The following is a 25,841-nucleotide window of genomic DNA, read 5'->3' on the forward strand; positions in this document are numbered from 1 at the left end:
GCTTACCAGGTCAATTATTTAGCTTGTAGCACTGGCAGATGGGTAACACTATTGATTACATTTCTTTCATGATAATGGGAAAAACACATTCTAGTACCATGAAATCTGACTCTTTTTAAAAACTGGAGTGCCTACAAAAGCCAGGAGCTAGGAAAAAGAGTGGAGAGGATGTATAAAAAAAATGCATTTGGAGATTTGGGGATAGCAGGACTTACACTGTAAAATATTAGAAAGGGGAATATTATGGCCCAAAATTCCAAGAGAGGATGAGGCAAGAAGACAGAGGATAAAAAATGGGAAGGAAAGACTAACCTTAAGGATGGATACAAACAAATAAACAAACAACCTGACAAAAGCCAAACCATGGAAACCTACTATTTTTTAAGTCCCTTATAAATATGTGTTTTAAAAATGCTGGTCATATACTCATGCACATATAGGCACCTTTAAGTATACTCATGAATTTAAAACACACGGAAATTTAATATAAAACATACACATGGTAAAATCTGTGATCTATTTATTCCTGGCAAGATGAGATTACAGCTCAGTAGTAGACCACTTGGTGAGCATGTATGTTCAGATCTAAAGAACTGCATTAAATATATCAATATATTGATTAATAAATAATTAAAATATTTTAAAATAATAATACTGCTGACAACAGTTTAGAAGGGATTAGCATTTACAAAAATGTTTATGTCTATAGTATTACCTTATCTACAAGTTGGGAACGATAATCATAAGAACTTTTCTGTGTGTAGTTGACTGCCATCCCACAGACATTCAATGGCAGTTTATTTCCTTTTCATTTCCAAGGGACAGATATTACACAGCCACTCTTTTTGCACTGAAACACTAACCTTGTAACATACTCACCCCTCTAATTCCTCATCTCCTAGAACCACATCCTTTGAAGACAAGATTCCCACATATAAATTTTGGGGAGAAAACATATTTGGCTGCTGTATATGCCTTAATGTGAGCCTATAGCCTCTCTCTCCACTAACATTCTAGGATAGCTGATGCTAAATTGCTAACCAGCTAGTTACTTCTTATGTCCTTATTTGACTCCATGCTCCTGTGTAAGTGACATTGTGGTTGAAGATTGCTCACATGACTACAGATATAAGATCATGTTGACATCAGCATGACCTGGGATTATTTCTCTGTATTAAGACTTTTCTAGTTAAGAACATGAAAACAATTTCCCTGTGCTTACCTAAAACATTTGGAAGGCAAGGCTGAATTCTTCCATAGTGTCTCTTCTTTGCTTATCACAAGTTAATATCCTAGGATAGAATTCAGACTAACTTTTCAATAAAGATTTTTTTTTACACTTTTATTCTTAGGGTTATATAATTTAAGGGATTGGCTTTTTTAATTTAATAAATTTATTTATTTTACCTTCTCACTGAGGTTTCCCCTCCCTCCTTTCCTACCATCCCCTCACACAACCCCCACAATCCCACATCCCCACACTACGACTCCCTAACTCAGTCCACTCCTGTTTCTGTTCAGAAAGACACAGGCCTCCCATGGGTATCAAAAAAGCATGACATATCAAGTTGCTATAAGACTAAGCACCTCCCTTTGTATTAAGGCTGGCAAGGCAATCCAATATTAGAAATAGGCTCTCAAGAGGCACCTAAAGCTTCAGAGACAGTACCTGCTCCCACCGTTAGGTGTCTCACAAATAGACCAAGCTACACAGCTGCCCCATGTATGTAGAGGTGGGTCCCCTGCAAACTCTGGTTGTTGCTGCAGACTGTCAGTTCCTATGAGCCAGGTTAGTTGTTTCTATTTTTTTTTTTGTGTGTGTGTGATGTCAATGACCCATCTGGCTCTTACAATCCTTCTTCCCTCTCTATAGTAGGATTCCTCTTGTCTAGCCCAATGTCTGTATCTGTTTCTGTCTGTTACTTGATGAAGCCTCTCTAATCACAATTGGGGTAGTCACCAATGTGATCACCAGAGATGGCCAGTTCAATCCACTTATTCACCATTGCTAGGAGTTTCATCTAGCGTCATCCTTTCCACTACATTTCTACCTGATATCAAAATGAACCCAACCTTTCCAGTCATCTCTTTCACTAAGGAAATTTTAATTCGAATTCTAGGAAGTAACAGTTGTGATTAATAATCTAATCTTACATTATAGAAGCCTGCTAATCATTCTTTAAGCAGCCATGGATTTTAACATGTTTCTTATGAATATAACAACATGACTTGCATGTTTATAAGACAGCCTGTCCTACCTTTTTGGTAACTAAAATATTTTCCAACCTTCTATATAAATCTGTAATGTCACTTAAGCTAGAAGTGTTTAGTTACACAGAATTGAAAAATTATCAAAAGGTACATTAATTTCTAAATAACTAGTGCTTTATTATCACAAAGAAATGTTTTGTTGTTCATTTTCTGAACACAGAAGAGTGGCTTTTCCTATTTAGGTCATATGTTAGCCATGAAGTAGAGAGTCAGCACTCATCAGTCCCAGCCTGCCCCACATTCTTCAGCCATTGCTAACATGGTGAAAAATGAACTGTTATGTCTTTGGACTGTTAATATAACTGAGCTGTATTTCAGTCTGATATGTAATGATTGAAAATTCTTGACATGACTCAGGCCAATTTTCTGAAAGGTTACAACTAATTTAAAACTTACAAGTGAATATAAATAGCTTTGGCTGATCATTTTATATGGCATACTTTACTCTCAGCTTGTGTTCCATTTTCTACTCTGAAACCAATTATTTAGTGTTTTAAGTCTTTCTGAAGATCTTGTGAAGTGTCAAGTAACAAGAGCATGAATTTCCCCCTGGTTATAGCAGTCTTAGGTAGACATTGACTTTTAGCATGCAGTGTTGACCTCTTGAGCACCCCACTGACAAATTCTTTGTATCCTGAGAATTACCTAATTATTCTTTTTCTTTGTTGCCTATCTTTAAAGAGTCTTTAAATACTTTCCTGATGATTTCTTTGATTTTATTAATGGACTGAAATGAAAACTTAATCCAAACATACCATTGTAAGTTTAAACAAACTAAAACTAAATTTTCTTCATATATAGTTTGTCTTTTATACTGTCTTTTCTTAGTGTCAGTGATTGTAAAATAAACACAGTGCATTTTAAAGACTCAAAATACAGTATAGATTTAGAATGTAACTAATTTTTCCTTTCAGTGGTGGATAGTGATTTGGAAGCATAAGTCCAATAAATTCTTTCTTCCCTGGATTTGCTTTGGTTATGCAAAATGTTTCATCACATCAATGAAAACCCTCACTAGAACACAAATTGTTACCAGAAGTGGCTTAAAAAGACAATGACCTATAAGTATAAAAAATATCATTAGAAGTCATTATACTGCCAAATATATTTAGAAAAACAATAGTATTTGATTTTCCCTAGGTCAGTGTGAAAGTTTTTATACATGTGTGAGTTCACTGAGAAATGCAGGAGGACTTGATAGAACAAAATATTCAGGATATCTTTGCTTACTATATGGAATTTAGTAGAAGCAAGAACGAAATTTCCCTTAGACAATAGGACAGTTGAATCTATCTTTTTGATGTTCTCATATAAAATATCCCTGAAAAGGAAGTCTGGATTTTGAAACTGTCAAGAGATTAGCAAACAGCTATTTATGATTCCCTTTTTCCTACAGATATGAAAAAGGAAGATGAGAGACCAACAAACTCATACTTAAAGTTTACTCAGAACTCTCTCTAATGCACACACACACACACACACACACACACACACACACACACACACACACACACACACACGTATATATATGTATCATATATATATATACACATACAACCATGTACAACTACATACATAAAAAGACCTTAATGTGAGTTACCCTATAACAAAGAATACAATGCTGTCTCCAGATACTACATGAAATTAAATAAAAATTCCAGAGCTAGGTATGGATTAGCTCTTTTACAGAAGTTTGCCTAGTCTTTTGGGGTCTGTTGGGTATCTTGCCAAAATATTGCAGACTGTTGTCATTGCTCCTAGATATTCTCCAATACTTGCTAGTAAGTTTCTAAGGTTGGTAATACCTTATAGTTTAATCATAAGACATGAAGAAATCAAACTGTTCCAGATGTGGAAGCTTCATTTCTAATGGCTGGTTTTCATTGTCCTGGAAGAGTCTATGTATGCTACTAGGGGAGTAAAACTGTCAAGAATCTTATTAAACTGTGACCTGTAAAAACTATATAAAAACTTCCCTGACAAGCTATATCCACTGGCGCAGTAGTGGCACGGCTTTATTAGACTCACCAAACAGTTTCTGTTTGAAGCTAAAGCCCACTCCACAAAATTGAATGTATTCATTGTGTTATTAAATTGCCCCAAAACATGTGCGGACTAGGTCATAGACTTTAGGGGAGAATATAAACAATATTGTTCTGCTACAAGATATAGTAATAAGAGGACCCTTGAGTGATTATTTTTATGCAAATAACTTTAGTTCATTTCATAATCTTGATCAGAGAAGCTTCCTCTTGCTGTAGATGGTGATTAATAGAAACCCACAATTTGTCAACGTGCACAGATATGAGACTGTGAAGTACTTACCTCTAAACTGATATCAGTGGCATAGCCCCTTTCATCTCTCCTCCAAGTTCTGGTATCATCTCAGAAGAGATGACAGAAACAATATGAAGCAATTGGGCATCTTCAATTAAACAAATTTTATTTTCTGGAAGTTGCAGGCTGGACATTTGGACTCACAGTGTGACTGTGACATCATGCATAATTTTTGTACAAGATCACGCTATCCAAATTCTCAGTTTGGATCAGGGAGAGTTATTGGTAAGTAATACTTACCAAAGAAGTGAGATGTAATTTTCATCAATGACATGACCTATGAGAGGTACCCCATCCTCCAATGGACAGACTTATGAAACTACATATATAAGCAACAATGATTAGAATCAGTAGAAGTTTTTTTTTAATGAAAGAGCATATAAGTTGTTTGTCGAGTGCAAAGGATCTGTCCTATAGACATAACATTACACACACACACACACACACACATATATATGTGTGTGATATATATATATATATATACATATATATATATGTATATATACATATATATATATGCAATAGGAGTTAATGAAAAAGGAAGCTGTGAATTAGAAGGAAAGTAGTGAAGGATATATTGGAGTGTTTAGATGGAGGAAAATATAGGGAGTAATGATGTAATAACATTGTAATTTCAAGAAAGATCAAATTAAGGTGGAAGGAAAAAGTGTTGGGAGACATAGAAAATAATTAAAGGAGAGAGACTGATCAAAACACATATGCAAGTATGAAATTTTCAAATAATACTGAAGTTAAAGGTAAAATTTAGCCAAGTCCAATAACTATTAATTAAGTTACAAAATTTATCTAGTGAGAACAATATATTTTGATAAACAAATAATTTCAAATGAAAAGTTTAATGTCAAAAATTTTTAGTATATTTTAAAAGTAGTTTAATTTGGTATGTGGAATGTAATAATGAAGTTGATCTTACATGCACCAATAGTTTTTAAATTATATTCAATATATTCTAAAAGTGAGAAATAATGAAGTTATAATACAATAAAAAGTTGTAATATAATGCCCAGAAATTAAATTAGTAACAAATATAGTGTATTAATTTGCAATAAATTTCCTAATGTGTTATTTGTAAATGTTGAGGGTTGATCATAGTTTCTAAGATATTAGTCTGTGCTTATTTGTCTGGTGCAATGACATTTGAAGTTTCCAAGCGATTGGGCAATTTACAAGCTAATGAGTTAACGTTCTATATTTCATGGATATAAGCTGAAATGAACTTGTAGGAGAGAATATCCAATGGCTTCTTATGTGTGGAATAGACAGCACCACAAGATTCTTGGCTTTCAAGTCCATGAGGAAAACCATACTTCAATATTTCATCTACAGTTTGTTTGTATCACAGATTCATAAAATTGAGATTAGCAAATGCCCAATTTTATAAGCTAACATCAGATAAACTTGACACCAAGATTGACTGTTCCTTTATTACCCAGTCAGGAACAAAGCCGTTCCTATCTAGAATGTCTTTGTCTTCCAAGACTTTTCAGAGTCTGAGTAGCAATGACAAGATAGTATAAGAGCAAAAGTTGATATGGCATATTGATATATAGAGTAGAATTGTCTTCCAATAGCAGAACTGTAATATTTCTTGTCTTGTTTCTGTTTTCTATACCTTATGGTTTTATTTATTATTATTTAATTGAAAGTTTAGTATATTTATAGTAACACCAAGTTGAATCTATAGTTCATTGCAGTCTACCTAGACACCATGTTCCAGAAGCAGCTGTATGCATTCTGAAAATACCATTATGAACATTTCTATATAGAAATTTCCAAAATTATTATGGCACACAAAGAATTGGGATAGATCATGTTTAAATGTGTGATTTACTGGAAAAATATACCACCAGGCTTCTTGGTTTTACTAGATATAAAAATCTGGCATGGCATAGAAATTAATATTTTTCAGAGTGGGATATGTGATTGCGATTTTTCATCACTTAGCAACATGGATTTGGCAACCTCAAATGACTTGCTGGAATTGGATTAAATAGTCCATCCCTGTGTGTTGCTATGAAGGTGAGTATTTAGAAGAGTTGTGATGGATGTCTCTGCATATACAGGGATATGATCATAATACTTCTTACAGTTCGTGCATATGCACTTGTCAGAATCTGGTCTAAAGCTGGCTTTCATTATACTTTGTCATCTGACTGCAATGTAGGGAAGGAGTTAGGCAAATTAACTTCCTTCTTACATTATATTAACCACCTAAAAACCCTGATTGGTTGTTGCATGACTATGATGTTTAGTTGAGTTTATAATCACAGAGGTAAACTAGTAAATGATTACCTAGTTTGGGATACTAGGGGAAGTTGGCATTTTGACAATTGCAGTTCTGTAAGTACTTTCACCGTGTCCTACTAAAGCTATTAAAGTGACACCATTGATCAGGGACTTGGAAAGACTTGTGCATAATTGGCTTTCAAGGTCCAGTAAAAGCCAGCTCCAGTGAGAGCAGACTGTGTGGGTCTACTGTTTAATGTTCTCTCTCTCTTTTCTTTTTCCCCCTGAAGCCAATTATGAAGAATGAAATTTTTTACTTCTTTGGAGAAGTATAATTCTTATATTTTAGAGAAACCTGTAATCTGACCAAATCTTAGACATTAAGCTATATTGTAATTTAAAAACAACATTTTTAGCGTTTGAAATTTTATAATGAAACTTTAAAAGAATACCTATTGTCCAATATTTTTACTAATTTTATTTGTTCATGGTAAAATAGTGAAAATATACAAATACATATCTAACCTAACTTTCTCATAGAAAACAAACAAAAAGTAGTATGATGCAGCATGTACATAAACCCAACTTAACAAATAGAAATCCTTGCTGGGATTGAAGTGGGGAATTTTAATGGCAAAAGTGCAGACTCCAAAACTGTTTAGAGACTGTGAGTCTCCTCACTGAAATGCACTAACTTCTTTTTAATTTGGGGTCTCTCTGTGTCTGCTGCTGGCCACCAGTACAAACTGCTTGATGGCTATAGTCTGAGATACAGACTGACACTTTCTGCAGAAGCAGTCAAGAGTGAGTTATTTCAACTGATGCTAGTGCACCTGCAAAATTTACCTTCAGACTCCTGGTACTCCATTTCAGACTGTTGTGATACACTACACTGCACTCAATTCCTCAAAAGCCAGACCGTCTGTGCATGCCAGAGGCTGAATGTGACCCCCTCAAACACACTTGTCAAAGCCAGTAACAAAAGGAAAAAAACTTATTGTCTTCTAATGAGAATGCAGATGCGAGTATTAGCTGAGGAGTGGAAAGATAAATCCTGAAATATGATTAAAGATTCTCTTCTGTTTCTTTAAGTTTTCTCAAATGCCTAGAAATTCTAAAGAGAAACATCACCCATTGCTAATATTCCATTACAAAGACAGTCTGTATTTAGGTAATCTCGATGTATATGAGATAAACTAAATATAACATAACCCTTGACTAATAATTAGTAAAACCCCTGCCTGTATCATTCATGAAAAACAATCCTTTTATTCATTTATTAAAAACCCATGTTCTAATCAAGGCATGGTAGTTCATATCTGTAATACAAGCACTTGGGACATGGAGGCAGAAGGACTTTTGAACTCCATCTCAGTTGGAGCTGACAGCGAGTTCCTAGGGAGTCTTGATTGCACATCACAACTTTATCTTAAAACAATTTAAAGCTTAAAATGTAATTTCTATCCTTGAGTCTCTCTCACACACAACATGAAAAGGTGAGTGTGTATATAAGATAATAAATTTGATATGCATCTACAAGTATAAATATTTTATGTGTGTATTTATATTGTAATTACTTATTAGTTTCACAACTAATTAATATTTTTATTCACAACTAATTAATATTAATATTCACAACTAATTAATAATAAACTTATTACTTTCACAACTAATAAGTAATTAAGTCTTATGGACATAAGTAGGTTAACAGGCTTCAAAGAGCCTTGAATATTATGAAATTATACAGAGTACTGTAGATGAGATAATTTTATATTTATCAGAAGACACTTGCTAGCATTCCTCAGTTTCCCAATGAGAAATATGACCTACAAAAGGTAGATACCAGTGTCATTATATGTAGAGATATAATAATGAAATGACTGGAATCAATGCCTTCTCCTAGAGACCCACCCCCAAAAGAAATAACCTCTGCTTACTGAATCAATGCCATTCTGAACTCGGGACAGTATTGTTTTGTTTTTTGCCTGGGCTGACAGTACAGATGTTAGGAAACCAAAGCAAAGTTCCACAGGAATATTTCCTATGAAAAAGGCACTATCCTGAGTGTATTACCACATTGCAATAGATAACTTTCCCAGTGGAGATTGTCAATGCTTACAACACACACATAAGGGAAAATGGATCATTCCTCAGTACATCTGAGGGGAGTCAATTAATTGTCCATCCACATCCTAAAGGCCTCATGTCCTGGGCTGTGTAGAGAGTGGATTCTTAATACAAATGTTGTAAGATTCAGTCACATGAAGATCGAGAAAAGCCTGTTTTTAGATTTGAAAACTAATATTTTCTCACTCTATCTAATAGGAGTTGAGTTCAGTTGTGTTATTTTCTCTCCTTATTATTTGAGTTACGTAAAGATGTTTGCCTATTAAATGTTTTTTGGTATACATTTTACTTTGATAATTGGAAAAGTGTTTACCAAATGAACTATTCTGTTTGCACTAATTAATTCACCCTTTTATAAAGCAGAAATTACTTGTCTTCCAGTATTTTAACTGATGACACTCAGACTTGTCCCAACAAAATTTAGATTACTTATCAGTTAATGAGGTCTAATGATAGACATTTTATATATTGTTGGTTGATAAACATGTACTTTGATGAGCCTCTCCTGGCAGGGAACCCATATTGGGACACTAAAACAGGAAGCATAGAGAGCAAACTGGGGACAGGGAGAGGCCTTCAGTTCTCTAAGTTGACCCCAATCACATACTTTGCTGGGAAGGCCACACCTCCCAAGAATCTCCAGAGAGCACCAAAAATTAATGATTATATGTTAAAGACATGAGCCTGGGGGTCACATTCTTGCTTATATCATATTCAACTTCCTGGCACTCATAGGTTGTGGTCATATGAAAATGCAAAATTTATATAGTCTAACTTTAAAATTTTTCATAGTCTCTTAATCTTAGCACTTTAAAAAGTCCAAAGTGTCTTCTGAGATGCAAATCAATCTCTTTGTAAAATGAAAAATAGCAAATTAATACTTCCAAAATATAAAGTTACAGAAGATTACGTTATAATTCCAAAAGGGAGTGATTGGAGGATAGTGTCAAATACTGAACCAAAACAAGACTGGAACCTACCAGGGCAAACTCCAACTCTTTATCTCTGTGTACAGTGTCAAGGAGTTTAGATGAATCTTTGCCTTCAGCTTTTCAGTCTGCAACACACTTCTCTCCCTTGAGCTTGTTCCACTTCTTGTGTGCATCTCTCCTATGAAGATATTCCATACATCTGGCAACTTGGGGTCTCCAAAACAAGGTTTCATTTTCACAGCCTCATGCAATATAGTATTCATGTATGAAATCCTCAAAATATAAAAAATTAAATTATAAGGGAAATCTGCTTATAATGCACTATGACACAAATTATATTCCGTGGTTGCTTCTTGAGTTATTGATCATCAGTGATTTGTATTTTATTGGTTATATTGAAACATAACTCATTACAAAGCCAATATGATAGTTTAGTATACTATAGTTTCTGAATTAGTTATAGGTTGTCTAGAATATTCTCATTAATCAAGTATAAAATTGAGAATTAGCTGAAGGAAAAATTCAGGAGAATAAATGCCTATTCATATTCCTTCAAAGCTCTTATAGTCATATTAAATTAAGCAAAAGCTAAAATGCCATCCAGGTAGACAAATTGTTTTCATTGGTTTCTGTGTGACTAATGTTTGTTCCTTGAATTTGGCTCATAGAGGTATTTAGAAAAGGCATGGGGAGGAAGAAGATAAGACATTGTGGAAGAAGAGGGAAGATAAGGAAGAATGAATGGTACTTACTAATGTTGTTCCAAAAAGATTAATTTAAGAAAAAGAGTCCACAAATTTGAGAGGAACAGGGAGGTAATGTAAATATTATACATATATGAATTTTTCAATTAATTTAATATAAAAATAAATACCAAGTTTTAGACGATACTATTATCATTCAAGACAGAATGGCATTTTAACTATCTCTTTGAACATGACATGCCAGTTTCCATTTTTGCCAGACCAAAGCCTCTCAGCACCTTTGCGTTACATGGTGTGATGGCTACTTTTATGTCAACTTGACACAGGCTAGTCATTTGGGTGGGGGAACTCTCAGTTGAGAAAATGCCCCTTAAGGTTGAATAAAAATTTTTCTGTAGCTAAGTCTACAGTATATTTTCTTAAACAGGGATTGATGTCGTAGTTCCTAGCCCCATGTGGATGTTGATGCCCTGGCCTAGTGGTCATGGGTTCCATAAGAAAGTGATATGAACAAGCCAGGAGAGAGTAACCCAGTAAGCAGCAATTCCCCATGCCCTCTGCTTCAGTTCTTGCTTCCAGTTTCCTGCCCTTAGTGATGGATTGTGAAGTGGAACCGTAAGCTGAAATAAACTGTTTTCTCCTCACATTGCTTTTGGTCATGGTGATTCATCACAACAATGGAAATCTAACTAAAATACATAGTGACTCCAGTTTTACCACTATATTGATCCCTATGTTACATATGATTCCCCACCCTGAACATGTATTCATTCACATAGCATGGGCATTCCCCAGATTTCACATTTAGTGTTTATCTTACACATTTCAATTCTGAGTGTGAACATAAGGACAAATGCCCAGTCTTAAATAAAAGAAACAACAAAAGCAGCAAGAAAAACTTTCTCAGCTCTAGTTTCATTGGAACATGGCCTTGATGAAAGTAGGAGTTCCATTGTACAGACGATGATAAATATGAGCTATATATCTGGAAGTTTTGGTAACAAATAATGGAGATAGATAAAAATAACAGTGTTTCATATGTAAGGATATGAAGCATACTCAGCCTATATTTTGCAAAAGTTAAGTTTATTATTTTTGTGAACCACAAACCATAAAGCCTGTTTCAAGGAAACAACTTCAAAAGCTAATATCTTCTAGAAGTGTCAATATTCATAATTTATCAATAAAATATTCAATTAAGACACATATCATTGTTTTTACATATTCATTTATCTGAATCATTTTATAAAATGACTCAATAAGAACAAAAACAATGACTTATTTTCTTTTAAATTATCTAGCATAATGTGCTATATTCCTTTCAATAGCTAGTCACCCTTGTTTGTTTATAAATAGTCTTAAATGCCTTCTATTATACATAGATCAAAGATAATCAGATTACAATGCACAACCACACAGAAGGTAGGAAACAAGTAGGACCCAAAGATAGATATATATATGAACCCCGCACCCCCAAGAAGGGGAAAGGGACAAGATCTCCTGAGTAAATTGGGAGCATGGGAGGAGGAGGATGGTGGGTGGAGAAAGAGGAGGGGAGAAGAGGAGGGAGGAGGAGAACATGAGGGTTCAGGAAGGTCAAGTTGGGGGAAGAACAGAGAAGGAGAGTAAGGAGAGAGATATCTTAATAGAGGGAGCCATTATGGGCTTAACAAGAAATCTGGCACTAGGGAAATCTCTAGGGATCCACAAGGATCACCCCAACTAATAATCTAAGCAATAGTGGTGAGGCTACCTTAAATGTACTTCCCCTATAATGAGATTGGTGACTACCTTAAATGCCATCATACAGCCTTCATCCAGTAGCTGATGGAAGCAGAAGCAGAGACTCACACCTAATCACTGAGATAAATTCCTGGAATTCAATTGTAGAGAGGAAGAAGCGATGAGCAAAGGGGTAAAGACCATGCTGGGGAAACCCACAGAAACAGCTGACCTGAGCAAGTGGGAGCTCAGGGACCCCAGCCTGACAGCTGGTGAAACAGCATAAGACCTAATGAGGTCCTCTGAACATGGTTGTCAATTGGGGTTCCTGGGCAGTCTATAGAGCCTCTCGCTGTGGAACCAGTATTTATCCCTAGTGTATGAAGGGGCTTTGGGAGACCATTCCCTATAGATGGATACTCTCTCAGTCTAGATTCATGGGGAAGGGTCTAGGTCCTGCCCCAAATGATGTGACTGACTTTGATGATACCAATGGGAGGCCTCATCCTCCCAGAGGAGTGATTTGTGGGTGGGATGGTGGGTTGGTTGGGGGAATGGGAAGACAGGAGGGAAAGGAAATTTGGATTGGTATGTAAAATAAGGTTGTTTTTAATGTAAATAAAATTAATTAAAATGGTCTTAAATGCATGGCTCTCAAAATTCCAAATAATAGTTTTGTTAGTTCAATTATAATATCTTTATAAAATCCCCTCTTCAAACTGCACAGAATTCTTACTGGGAGCCATGTGTATTCTTTGGGGAACAACACCTGAAATTAGTACAAGTGGATCTCTTTGTGGCAAGACCCTGAAGAGGTTGACCCACTTGGCAAGAACCTCTGGACATTTTGCTGCATAATTCTGGGCATGACCCCAGGAGTGTGTGTACTACATGCTCTCCTTCTTTCATTTATGCTAGCCATACTGTTGGCCTGAAGGAGTCACAATAGACCATGAAGTCTAATATTACATATTGGCATAACTATTCTAGGAAGAATGATTTTAACCATAAGAACTTTAGAGAAACACTCTTAAATAGATGCCAATCAAGAGTTAATGGGAACATTCAAGGAACATGGAATAAAACAGAATCATAGCAACCCACTGTTCCCTTAATTCTAATAACCATGCCAATACTCCAAGAAGTTAAGGGAGATAGAAGACATAATGACAAAAGAACAAGCAATGTCAACTCTTAAAAGTAAGTTCCCAGATTATGTTGCCTATAGAATAAATGGAAAAACCTGGCATGCACACAGAGGGGATATAATAGTTCAAAATGTAGGAAAGATTGAGCCTTCTCTGAGTGGAGAGTTGACCGTGAGAATACAGGTGCTAACAGATGTAAACATGAACCAAAAGAAACAAATCTGTCTCTCCCCATTGATGTTGTTGTAGCCTCAAATGCTGCCAATGGACACACTGTTCTACCTGTAGGTTTGCCTAGTTAGGGAAGTTCCTTTGTAAGCTGCAAAACTGCTTATCCTTCTGACAAAAGAGATAGGTCAAAAGGTAAAGAGTTGGGAGGTTGGGAGGCAGAACTGGAAGGAGACAGGGAACAAACTGGCAATTATTGTAGCCAATTTTAGAAACTTAAGAAGTGAAAGCTGTAAAATTATTCATGCAAACCATTGAAACTATATGAAGATGGCTCAAGCTATTTGGGGCTACTTGCTTAAAGAATAATAGGTGGTCATGACTCTCTTTGATGTTCACTCCAAATATCTCTCCCAGGCTCAAGAATCCATCTGGAGCAAGGCCACCAACAAATTCTCAAGTAAATGTTTTAAGAACTCTTATCCAATTTAAGTATCAAATATGAGAAAACATTTGTGATTCAAGGTGGGTCAGTTAATAATCCATGTTTAAAGCTCTGTGCATATAATAATTTAAATAATTTATAGGAGTACAATTTAGAGACAGCAACTTTGAGCATATTGGGATATGCTCACAACTACTCATCTGAATATGGAGATAATCAGGCAACACTAGAAGGCTATTTCAAATATTTTTAAAGCATATAATGCCTAGAATAGTCTTTGGCATATAGTTAGTGATTTGGTAGTTATTAATATCCTTCTTCATAATTAAAGAATGGCAGAATACTCTTATGCTAAGAGAAGAACTTAGCATGGTGATATAGGTTCAGTGGTTCTTTCAAAATATTTTTCTCCACAAAAGAAACAATTCTTTACAAACAAAGATTGGTCTCTCGCTTCACATTTTCTTTTATAAATGTGTAGATTTCAGACTTATGCTGGGCACAAAAAAAAGGAATTTTGTAAGAAATCTTGAGTTTCAGTGATAGCAAAATGTATTTTCCCACTGAGGAAAATAAAACCACATTAAGTAGCACAATTCTCCTTTAAAGTTTCAGAGGTTAGGAAGCTGGGCTGATAAATATTTGAATTGAAGTTCTCCCACCTGGAAGCCAAATTTTTACAGCTTCCCTTGTGTGCTTTAAAAGCTAGTATTTTCAGTTCTGGGTACTTACCACCTTTTACACTAAACCTAATGGTCAAAAGGTTCCTACTGATGGATCATTTTAACAAATGTAATATTATACTTTCCAGGCACATGGATACACATGGAATATGCTATTTCTCAGTTAGTAAATTGTTCATCTCACCAAAATTTTTTGTAAAGAAGAAATCACAACAAATAAAAAATACTAAGCTATACAAATAAAGTTTCCAGATAAAGTTAGCTAAATATCAACATCCTTATATTACCCACTATTATGTTAATAATATTAATAATTTAAAATGTTCCTATTTGCTCAATGAAAGGCTTATTAAATGCATATTTCATATCTGTATAGGAGTTTGCTATAAGCCACACACTTTTTTTAGATTAACATACTTTAGAACATATTATCTCCTATTATAGTCATTACTATGACATAAAAGTACTGAATTTAAGACAAAAGCAATTTATCAGAAAAAATTAAAACAATAAAACAAAATAATCATCATTTAGGTATGTTTACCAAAATGAGGGAACTAGTTATAAGCTTTCCAACTTTTATGATCCATAAGGTAAACTAATTTCGCATGCATGTTGTATGTACATTACAGAGCACATACAGAGAATTAAAGAGGCTGGGGCAAAGCTCAAGCAATTCCCAAGAGGCATTACTGAAGGCTAAAGGTTGAGAAAATTTTGTTTCATTTTGTTTTGTTTTGAAAGTCTCAATACACAGAACACCAGCAGAAGCTCAAGTAGATAAAACCTGAGCAAAAGGGAGAGGAATTGGGCACAAAGCTCTATCTATAGACAAGAAGCTACTTGAAATTGATGACTTCTAGGGAAGGGAAAACCAGCCTTCTTCAGTCAAATGACACTGGGTATATCTACCAAATGCAGGGAATCGCAAAGTTCGGTAGAAGTTACCCAACTCAAATCAGATTCCATGTTTTTTGCTTGAAAGAAAAGATTATGGTGCTTTATTACTAGGGAGGTAGGTTGGTCCTGGAGCCAGAAAGGAGAAAGATTATGATCAACATATGCAATTCTTAAAGAATAAATAAAAATATTTAAATTATTTCTTTCACTTTTGATATTATAATATAATTACATAATTTACCCTTTCCCCACTCTAAACACTCTCATATGCCCCTCTTTATATTCATGGTCTCTGTTTTCAGTTTCATTACATACATTTATGTATATCTGTACACAGTTCAAAATTACATAAATATTACATACTTAAAATGTATAATACAAAATTTCTTAACAGGAATAAGATGATGAACCGTCTTGTAGGTCTGTTGTAGAATCAATCTGTTGGGTCAGAGTTGAGCTGAGCTTTAAGGTTAATTCTAGTTGTAGAATTGAGGTATGGAATCCTGAAAGCCATAGGGGTGAATGTCACACAAACAGGTTCAAAGGGACAATAGGAAAAATGAGGGAAATCACCCGAGCAGATGAACTGATGGATGGAAAACAATTTGCATAACTGATACCAGTAGTGAGGACAGAGCCTAACAGAAACTCCTGAATATTCAAAATTTCTGTTTGTCCCCTGATATTACCCCAGGTGGTTTGATAAGGGGTTATTGGAGTCCAACGTTATCACGGGGTCGTGTCTTTTTTGACAGGAGCCTCTCTGTTGTTTCATAGATTCATTAAACTCTCAGCCTGATTTTTTTTAGTGTGATTTTAAAACATTCATGTTCTTATATACTCCAAAGTCTCTTCAGCAAATTTATGATGAGACGTTTTTATTTTAGTAACAAATTATTATTCCATCTGTGAATCAAGACAATGTGAGAGAGATGGTATTGTTTACTTTCCCACCAAAGTGCCTATATAGTCATTTGTCCTCTGTGTTTGCAGTCAGAATAGAGTCAAATGCCTGCTGTAAGCAGGATTCTTTCAGAGGAAGGCTTTGTGTGAAAAAGACTTTCAAATACAATGGGATTTAACCTAGAGAAAGGCATACTCTGAATTCACTATCTATGTTGGCTTTAAACTCTTGATCATCCTCCTGCTTAAGTCTTCTAAAAGCAAGGAATATTCTTGTGAACTGTTATACCCAGCTCTTTCAAATTTGAATTCTGGAAATTTAAGCTTCTTGTAGTTTACTATTTCTATCATTGAAAATGATGCATTATTAAAAGTTGATGACTCAGAGTTTCCCATGAGGATAGCGGGATATATAAAAAAATATTTGTTCCTCTCCCCAATCAGGGCTCCTATGAAACATATGGATTTGCTATTTAAAATTTCTTGTTAACCTCATTTTACTAGCAGATGCAGGGGACATTTGAAGGTGCAGGAGAAGCACTTAGCCACACTACATTCTTGAGAGATTTCACAAATTTTTCAACGCTAGAGCAAGTGGGATTCAGACAGTATTTGGTGACATGAAACAACACTACAACATGCTTTGAGTAATTTTTAGTTGTTATGTCAATTAGAAAGCTTGGGGTCACTGATTAAATAGCTAGATGTTACTAATTACAAAACCTTTTGGTGGTAATTAAAAATCTATTTTAATTAATGACAAAACTTTAAAAGGAGTTAGTTATCTCTGCAATTGGAGCATTTTACATAAATTAGAAGACTATACTCTCCATCACAGACTTAGAGATTAAAACATAGCAGGTGGTAATGTAGTATTCTTGCATTTATCAATGAATTTGGATACACCAGGTAACCAAGGATTTGAAAAACACAGTGACTTAGTATTAAACCCTGAAATGTTCAGATATTTAAAAATTAGTAAAAATATGCAATTTTATTTCTAATTACACTGGTTGCATATAAAAAGTCTTCTGTGAGTCGCTTAATGAATTGATATAGTCATAAAGCATACTTTTATTCAAAATATATGCTTACTGTCACTCAATCAATATAGTTTGTTTAGATGAGGAGAAAAAGTATTTAAGAATGTAATACTCACACAGACATGTCAAAAAATTGATGATTATATAAGTGTATGGTGTTTGAGATGATCAGAGAGAAAATATTGGCTATCAAAAAAAGTATGGTATATATGGAAAAAATAAAGAAGATCATTTTAAGGTGCTTGAAAAGCATTATTTCCTTTATTTTTTCAGCCTATTTATATGTTGTTTGTATACAGGAATTCTAATAATTCCAGCTATAGAAGCTCCTTAGTGGTGTGCTCATGGTCTTTTTATCTGTAAAATCAAAATATCTGTTTGTAAGGATAGTTTTACTTTTTTTTTCTACCTGTTTGCCCTTAACCTCCTTTGGCAGTCTTACACATATGGAGAGAGTGTCTATCAATGTCTTGTTCAGGATTTCAGTAGAAATGCTTGGTCTTCTTATCCATTTAGATGATTTTGACTGTGGTCTTGTTTTAAAATATCTTAATTATGTTGAGATATGTGTCTAGTCTCTCCAGAAGTTTTACCAGGAAGGAATGTTGGATTTTGTTAAGGGACTTTTCTGAATCTAATAAAAAGATCATTTTTTTGTCTTTTAAATTTGTTTATGTGATGGATTGTGTTTATTGGATTGCAGGGATCTAATTACAAAAGGAGGAAGAAAGATCTTAAGCATCAGACATGGTGGATGTCTGCAAAGAAATAGCATTTTCCAGAAACAACGGGGCTGATAAGACACATGGACTCACAGGGATTATGCCAGCTTGCCAAAGACTTGCAAAAGTACAAGGAAGGAAATGCCAATCTGGAAAGGGGACAGGGAATGAAGTCAGACCTTTAACGAGGGTGTTTGAATTGATAGCTGCTTAGAGAGAAAAAATCATGTTTTCTTTCATGGATTGACTTGGGTATATCAGCCACAGTCCAAGGCAGGACTCAGAGTAGTTGGCCAATGCAAATGTATTATTTTAATCTTTCCTTCCTTCCTTCCTTCCTTCCTTCTTTCTTTCTTTCTTTCTTTCTTTCTTTCTGGTGTATTGGTTTTATTTTAAAGAGACAGAGAGGGTCACAGAGAGAAAATGAATATTAAGTAGGGTGGGTAAGGAGAAGAGAATGGTCTAGAAGGAGTTGAAGATTAGAGGAAAATGTGTCATCAAATTATACTTTAGACAATTTTTAAAAAATAAATTATTCAAGAAGATTTTATTTAAAAAGAAAAATAGAACCATACTTAACTGTCTTCAAGTAGAAGACAAGTTTGTATTGTGAAGCACTGGAAAACAATGGCTATCACCAAAGGACAGCCAATGTGATTAAATCATTTGTGTTTGCTGATTGGAACACAGTGAATTCAGGCTTGCATCCACTTGAAGACTAATGCAGGGAAGCTGAAATTTCTGGATAATTTTATTTCAAAAGTATGTTTCTAGGATTTTCAAAGATATTTTTAGATGTCGAAGCTTGCAAAAAGGTTTACATCTCAATGAGGCAGGGAAAGATTAAAAAATTTCCAATTATCTGATGTGTATCCTTTAAGAAAGGAGAGGTTAGAATTCCATAAGTAGGAAGAAATCAGTCTGAATTTTAGTCAAACTGAGAAAAATATTAAGATCTTTGTCAATTCTAAGTTCACTTTCACATTCTGTAACTGAGGATTTCTGCATAACAGAAAAGATATGTAAATATATTATCCCATTGTAATCAAGAAATTCTCTAGCTCTACGTGCTTTCAACATGTTTCCTTGCTGTTTTTGTTGTGTGTTGTTGTTGGTTATTTTTAGGTGTTTTTTCTTTCCCGAGCTACATAAACATGTGCTTCTTTGGAGAACAAATAAATCCACCTTTGTGAACATTTACTTTTTCAATATGTACAAGCTTCTGGGCTTGAACCTTGTCACCCAAAACCAAATTATTTCTGAATGAAAAGTTAGTCAATTTGAGATAGTACATAGACATGTGCACATAGAATGGATTTTTTTCTAGCTACTGACCATTTTCTCTAAGAAAATTATAATTAACTTTCTGTGACATAAAGGAGACCAGTGATTTGCTCTTAAACTGTTAATAGATATTCTACAAAAATATATTACATATAAAATTATATGACTTTGAAAATAAATAATCACAATAAAATCTATGTAGTCATGTGGCTTGTATAAATATTAGAGGTTGACTTTCACTTTCTAATATATTTGACTCTCTAACAATTGCTGACTTAAGTATTTCATTTGGTTTGGTATCAGCAGTGGAAATATAATTAATTAGGAAATGTAATTAATTAGTCTTGGATATCATATGAAAATTATTATTATTGTTAACTGAATTGACTGAATGTCCTTAACAGTTTTGGACATTACCATGATAAAATTACTCAAATAGTTTAAAAGACTCAAAATATTCATACAGGTTCAAGGTAAGCTTAAGTATAGAGCAATCACTAGGAATATTTCTAGGAACAGTTCCCAAAATAATCAATTTAAAGTGAAAGTCAATTTTTTTCCTAAAACCAAGTCTGTTCTATTTCACCAGACCTTTGCCTTTGCATGTACATTATTTTACATAATCACAGCATAGGGAATTATTGCTGAGATGAAACAATGTGCTCTCAATGACATATTGTAAGCGAGGATCTCATTGGCTTTTTGTGCTTCCCTATTATGAGGGAAGGTTAGGAAGAGAAATAAATACCAAGTTGTTCGAAATGGAGAAAAATTACATAAAGTTAAAAAATGTGACTGGCATTTTACTAAAAGTATCATTGAAAAATTGTAATGTTGGACGACACAATCCGGAATCGTCAACACGGCGGCCGCCATACGCTACCTCGGCAGAGTCTTGACACAGCACCAAAGGCACTGTCTTTCCAAGGCAGCTTCCCAGGCCCCTCCTTGCCCCTGCTCTGTCAATGTGCTCTGGACCCACAGACATTTTGCTGTTGCTGCTAAAAAGCCGGAGAAAATTTAAGAAAGAAGGAAAAGACAAAGAAAAGATGTCAGATGAAAGCCAGCTGATACAGAAAAAATAAAGTCATATACCTACATGGAAAGCGAACCTGAAGATGATGTCTGTTTAAAACGTTTATACCCAAGACGGATTTACGAGGTGGAGAAGGCTATTCACTTACTAAAGAAAGTTCAGGTTCTGGACTTTACTAATCCAAAGCAAGGCGTTTATCTTGATTTGACATTAGATATGGCATGGGGAAAAAGAAAAAAGTGGAGCCATTTGCCAGTGTTATTAGTTTAGCATACCCTTTTGCTTCAGAAGTCAACAAAGTTGCTGTATTTACAGGGACTGCATCTGAGATTAAAATAGCAGAAGAGAATGGAGCTGCGTTTGCAAGAGGAGCTGACCTGGTTAAGAAGATCTTGGATGATGAGGTTGTTGTGGACTTTTATGTAGCTGTTCTGGAAATAATGACTGAGCTTAACCCATTAAGGAAAAAATTGAAAAAAAATATTTCCAAAGACTGCTAGAAATTCCATTGGTCGTGACATCCCTAAAATGCTTGAATTATTTAAAACTGGACATGAAATTGTGGTAGATAAAGAAAGGTAGAACTTTCTCAGCACCAAAATAGCAACATTGGATATGCCAAATGACCAAGTAACTGCCAATCTTGAAGCAGTTATAAATGAAGTCTGTAGGCACAGACCGCAAAATCTGGGCCCGTTTGTGGTTCATGCCTTCCTTTGTAGTTCAACCAGTGAAGGTTTGCTGCTGAAGACTAACTCGTTGTTGCCCAAAGAAGTTGAAACCAAAGAAGCTACCTAAAAGTGTTGTATTGTGAAATTATTGTGTGTGAGGGGGAGGGGGGGTGGTTAAAAAAAAAAAAGCAAAGAGAAATCTATAAAACTGAACTGTAATCTCTTGTTTGGTTCCTCATGTTTTCTTGATCAGTACATTTAGAAGTAAATTTTAACACTATTTTTTTTTACAGTTTCAAAAATAAATGTCATTTAAAAAATTGTAATGTTGATGCAGCAAACTTTCACATTTTGAAAATTCATAACCAACCCTTCTTAAATTGTTGTTTTGGGTAAAGCTATTATTAAAAGTTTTAGTCATGCTAGAAGCTTATATTATATATAGATATCCCCCAATTATTTTAAATTGATATCAAAAATTAGTTATACATTACAGCTCATGGGGAAACAGAATTATCTTACCCTTCATAACATAGATGTTTTCTTTTAAACTAGTTACATTTACCAAACATTTTAAGTTGGCATTTGATTACTTTTATTCTTTAAGTTAGAGAATCATGGCCCAGTTACTGACTTTACCATAGTAAATTATTGCATATTTAAAGAAAAGGACATTAGAAGCAGCACTCTAAGTGATTTCTCTTAAGCCAAGCTTTATTCAGTTAAGAAGAAACAATTGACACTAGGTTGAAACCAACGATTGATGTCATATTGAAATCACTGAATGTTATTGAACTAAACCTCACTGTTCTTACTGTTCCAGGCAACTAACAGAGTTCCATTTGCCATCCGAATTAACTGGATTTATCACCAACACTCATAAACTTTTCTCCTGCAGATATTGAGGTGGGCTGGAGTTATTCTTTCTCAAGAATTGTTATGGAAGGCATCAACAAAATATTCAAAATCATGCCTCTTCTGCATAGCTTCTTGAGCTCCTTGAGATCCGAGGGGAGAGTTTTGATGAAGATGTCCCACTTAATACTGAGTCTTACATGGACTCTTATTCTCTTCCAATTGTCTAGGTTTGGATCTATGTATTAGCTCCCATCTATTGTTAGAGAAACCATTTTTGATCCTGGCTTATTGAGACACTGATTGCAGCTATAGTGAAATGTCACTTGGCATCAATTTTTTATATGTTCCTTTAGCAGAATAATAATATTTGGATTTCTCCTAGGTATATGACCTATCATTTCTTTACTTCTACATTTGGGAGGAGGGGCCTTTGGCAGATAGGGTCTTTGTAGCTCAGGCTTATCTCTATTCTTTCTGAAGCCCAAGATTTCCTTGAACCCCTGATGGACTTTTCTATATTCCACAAGTGCAGTGATTACAGATGTGAACCTCACCAAGCCTTGTTTATTTTTATAATCTAAAATCATTTCACAACCTGGTATCCACAGAAGCAAACTTGGGCATCTCACTCCAATCACCATTTGATAGGCATTCTTGATGCTAGGAGGTAAATAGGAGGTGATTCCCATTTTCATTTGCTCCACCAGATAACCAATACCCCTCTGCACTCTGATATCAATGGCTCAGTGTCTTACGATGGAAGCTATGGGCAAATGAGAAGGTAAAGAGGTCTCATAAGCATACGATGAAGTCTACACTCATCCATTTCTCTGGAACTCAGCACATGTATTCCCTTAAAGTAGCTCGCACTGATGCTCCCTGATAAGGGAACAAAATACACCATTGCTTAACTGTAGCTTTGCCTCTGTCAATTACCATCTAGTCTAAGTGTTTGATTCCCCCAAAGAAAAAAACCATAGGAAAAAAATAGAAAGGATCAATTTTTAAAATTCTCTCACTAAGAAAACGATGTGTATAATGTATCATTATTGGCATGGGCCTCAGCTGTTTTATCAGATAAAAGATGTATTTCCAGAGGAATCTCATTTTCAAACAGAAACAGTAAATGATAAGTATTGTTTAAGATTTTATAAGCTAAAAATCATATGAAAACAATTATTGTTTATTTGAAATTCAGATTTTATTAGGTGGCTTAGAATTGGATTTGTTAAAATTGACGATCCTAGCCTACGAAATTTATTTTATCATAATAAGCACATTTACATGTATGTGTGTATACACCTGAATTAATTACAGAAAGCATAAATATTATGTTTTCCTTTAATTGCTTTCAAATAGCCAAAACCTGGTTCAAGGCAAAATGCAAAGTCTTGGCCATTGTCTGTCTTTCAAATGTATGTTCTGTGTTCCTAGAAGCTGTACATTTAAATAGTCTCTCACATTAGATGAGAATTAATATTTTCAATTAGCTTTCAGTACCTCCTTATAGGACTATGTTGGTATGTGATTTTATTTCTGTGTCTGTGCTCTGTTTTGTTAAAGGAAAGTTTTAGGAACCTGCAGATGATTAGCTTGTGTACAAGTTAGGAAGACCTGGACCTTTCCTGGTCTTCCCTCCAAGTGCTGCCCGCTAAGTGGTGCTGCTGAGGTTGGATTGCTCCCACTTGTTCCCTCAGTGCCTTTCATATTTTAATAAGACCATTTGTTATAGTTAGCTTCTCATGTTAGAGCCATTAGATTTTATGGGAAACAGCATATCATTATCTCAGTTGCATTCTTAACCATTTGGGATGCTTTTAAGTTAGGGAGTTTTTTTTCCCTCTGTCTTAAATTTGCAATCACTGGTGCCTTTGTGCCTGTTCAGCTTATTTTTGTCCTTAGGTTGCTTGATCTTATTTTTTCAACTCTGTTCTGTTGAAGTGACTGAGGATCAGTGTAACCAGAAGCTTGAGAAGGATTGTTTCAAAGCAAATGTTTCAGAAACTCACTGTATACGAAGAAGATTTGCATCTGAAGAGTTTTGTGCTCTCTCTCTCTTTGTCTCTCTCTCTGTCTCTCTCTGTCTCTCTGTCTCTGTCTCTGTCTCTCTCTCTCTCTCTCTCTCTCTCTCTCTCTCTCTCTCTCTCTTTCTCTCTCTCCACAAACATACAAGGAAGCAGTCATAACTATTCATACTCTGCCCTTTCCAATTCATATTATGGAATTAAGCATGGAAATAAGGATTCCATAAATCATAACCATAGCAATCTCAAATGTTATATTAATCTTCTATTTTTAAAGACTATTCTATAACTAAGAGTATCATTTACACATTGAATGACATTATAATACAATGGTTTTATATAATTTTAAACACAAGGGAAATAGAAAAATAGTATTTATAAACCCCTCCCTCCAGATCAAATTTAAACAACAACAACAACAAATTGCTTTTTGTAAGGGGGTCAATACAAAGAACGAACCCAGTGACTAGTCATGTCTCATTCCTCCTGTACTAATGGCCAAATGGAATTAAGGGGATTACCAGTTTTTACATCCAGTACTCAAATTATCCCACCTTAATATCTTTTGGAATGCCAAAGTGGTTATGGCTACTCTGATACACAGGAAACTGAAATCACATAGTCAGCATGAATATTTGCTCATTTGTTACATGTACATGATTTTTCTTACACTCCTGCATTTTTCACCACCTAATATTAGTTTCAAATGACTATTATGAAATACTGGAGGCTGGACAATTAATAAAGAGGAGAAAAATTATGTATTTCACAATAGTAATGATTCAAGGGAACGCTACTCCATCTGCTTGGTTTCTGGTGAGGGCCATGTGCTGGCACACATATAGCAAAGAAACAGGAGGGAAGTACGCATGAAGAAAAAACTCTGATCAAGAGAGAGAAAAGGATGAGTTCAATTCATACTATATTAATCCTTTAATGACAATGGATCTTCTGTGACCCTTCTGTCCCTGTAACGTCCCAACACTTATCACTGCCATTACACTGGGAACCAGACTTCCAGGACCTGAAAGTTATGGGATGAAAAACATGTGAGTCATATAAATTTGAGAGAAGTCACCTACAGTGCACATAGATAAACAGTCCCACAGAATTATTTCTATGAGCTATTAGTGACTAAAAACAAAGTAGATCATGAATAACCCAAAGATTTCCAGCATTGCAATTAGAAACTATGGATATTTATAAATTATAGATTGCTTGCCATTTCCATGTATGGAAGTGTATGCTGCTTTTGAAATGAGTCCATGAGTCCTAGGAGAGGTATATGTATATACTCATGTGTAAATATTTGAGTGGAAATATCAGGAGATTCATTGATAGATGGATAAAAGAGATATATAGAATACTGTTTAATTAAAGAAATACTTGGACTCCTGTCATGGGACAAGGTAGGCAGGTATAGAGCATATATTGTTAATGCAAACATGATCAGTTCATTCATTCATATATATTATATATATATATATATATATATATATATATCATTTATATGCATGACTTAGTAGAAATAAATAATAGACAAGTGATTAAAAGAGATTGGGGATGAGGGAGAGCAGAGAAGGAGAAAAGAGGGCCAACTGTTAAAATTTGATAGC

At 34.7% G+C, this 25,841-nt stretch overlaps 1 pseudogene; it reads left to right on the forward strand.

Annotated features, from left to right (window-relative positions):
* The first annotated feature begins 20,471 nt into the window (after positions 1–20,471).
* On the forward strand, positions 20,472–21,470 carry LOC100759447 (annotated as a pseudogene).
* Positions 21,471–25,841: the final 4,371 nt, after the last annotated feature.

The sequence above is a fragment of the Cricetulus griseus genome (assembly GCF_003668045.3).
Source record: "Cricetulus griseus strain 17A/GY chromosome 1 unlocalized genomic scaffold, alternate assembly CriGri-PICRH-1.0 chr1_0, whole genome shotgun sequence".
Classification (NCBI taxonomy): Eukaryota; Metazoa; Chordata; class Mammalia; order Rodentia; family Cricetidae; genus Cricetulus; species Cricetulus griseus.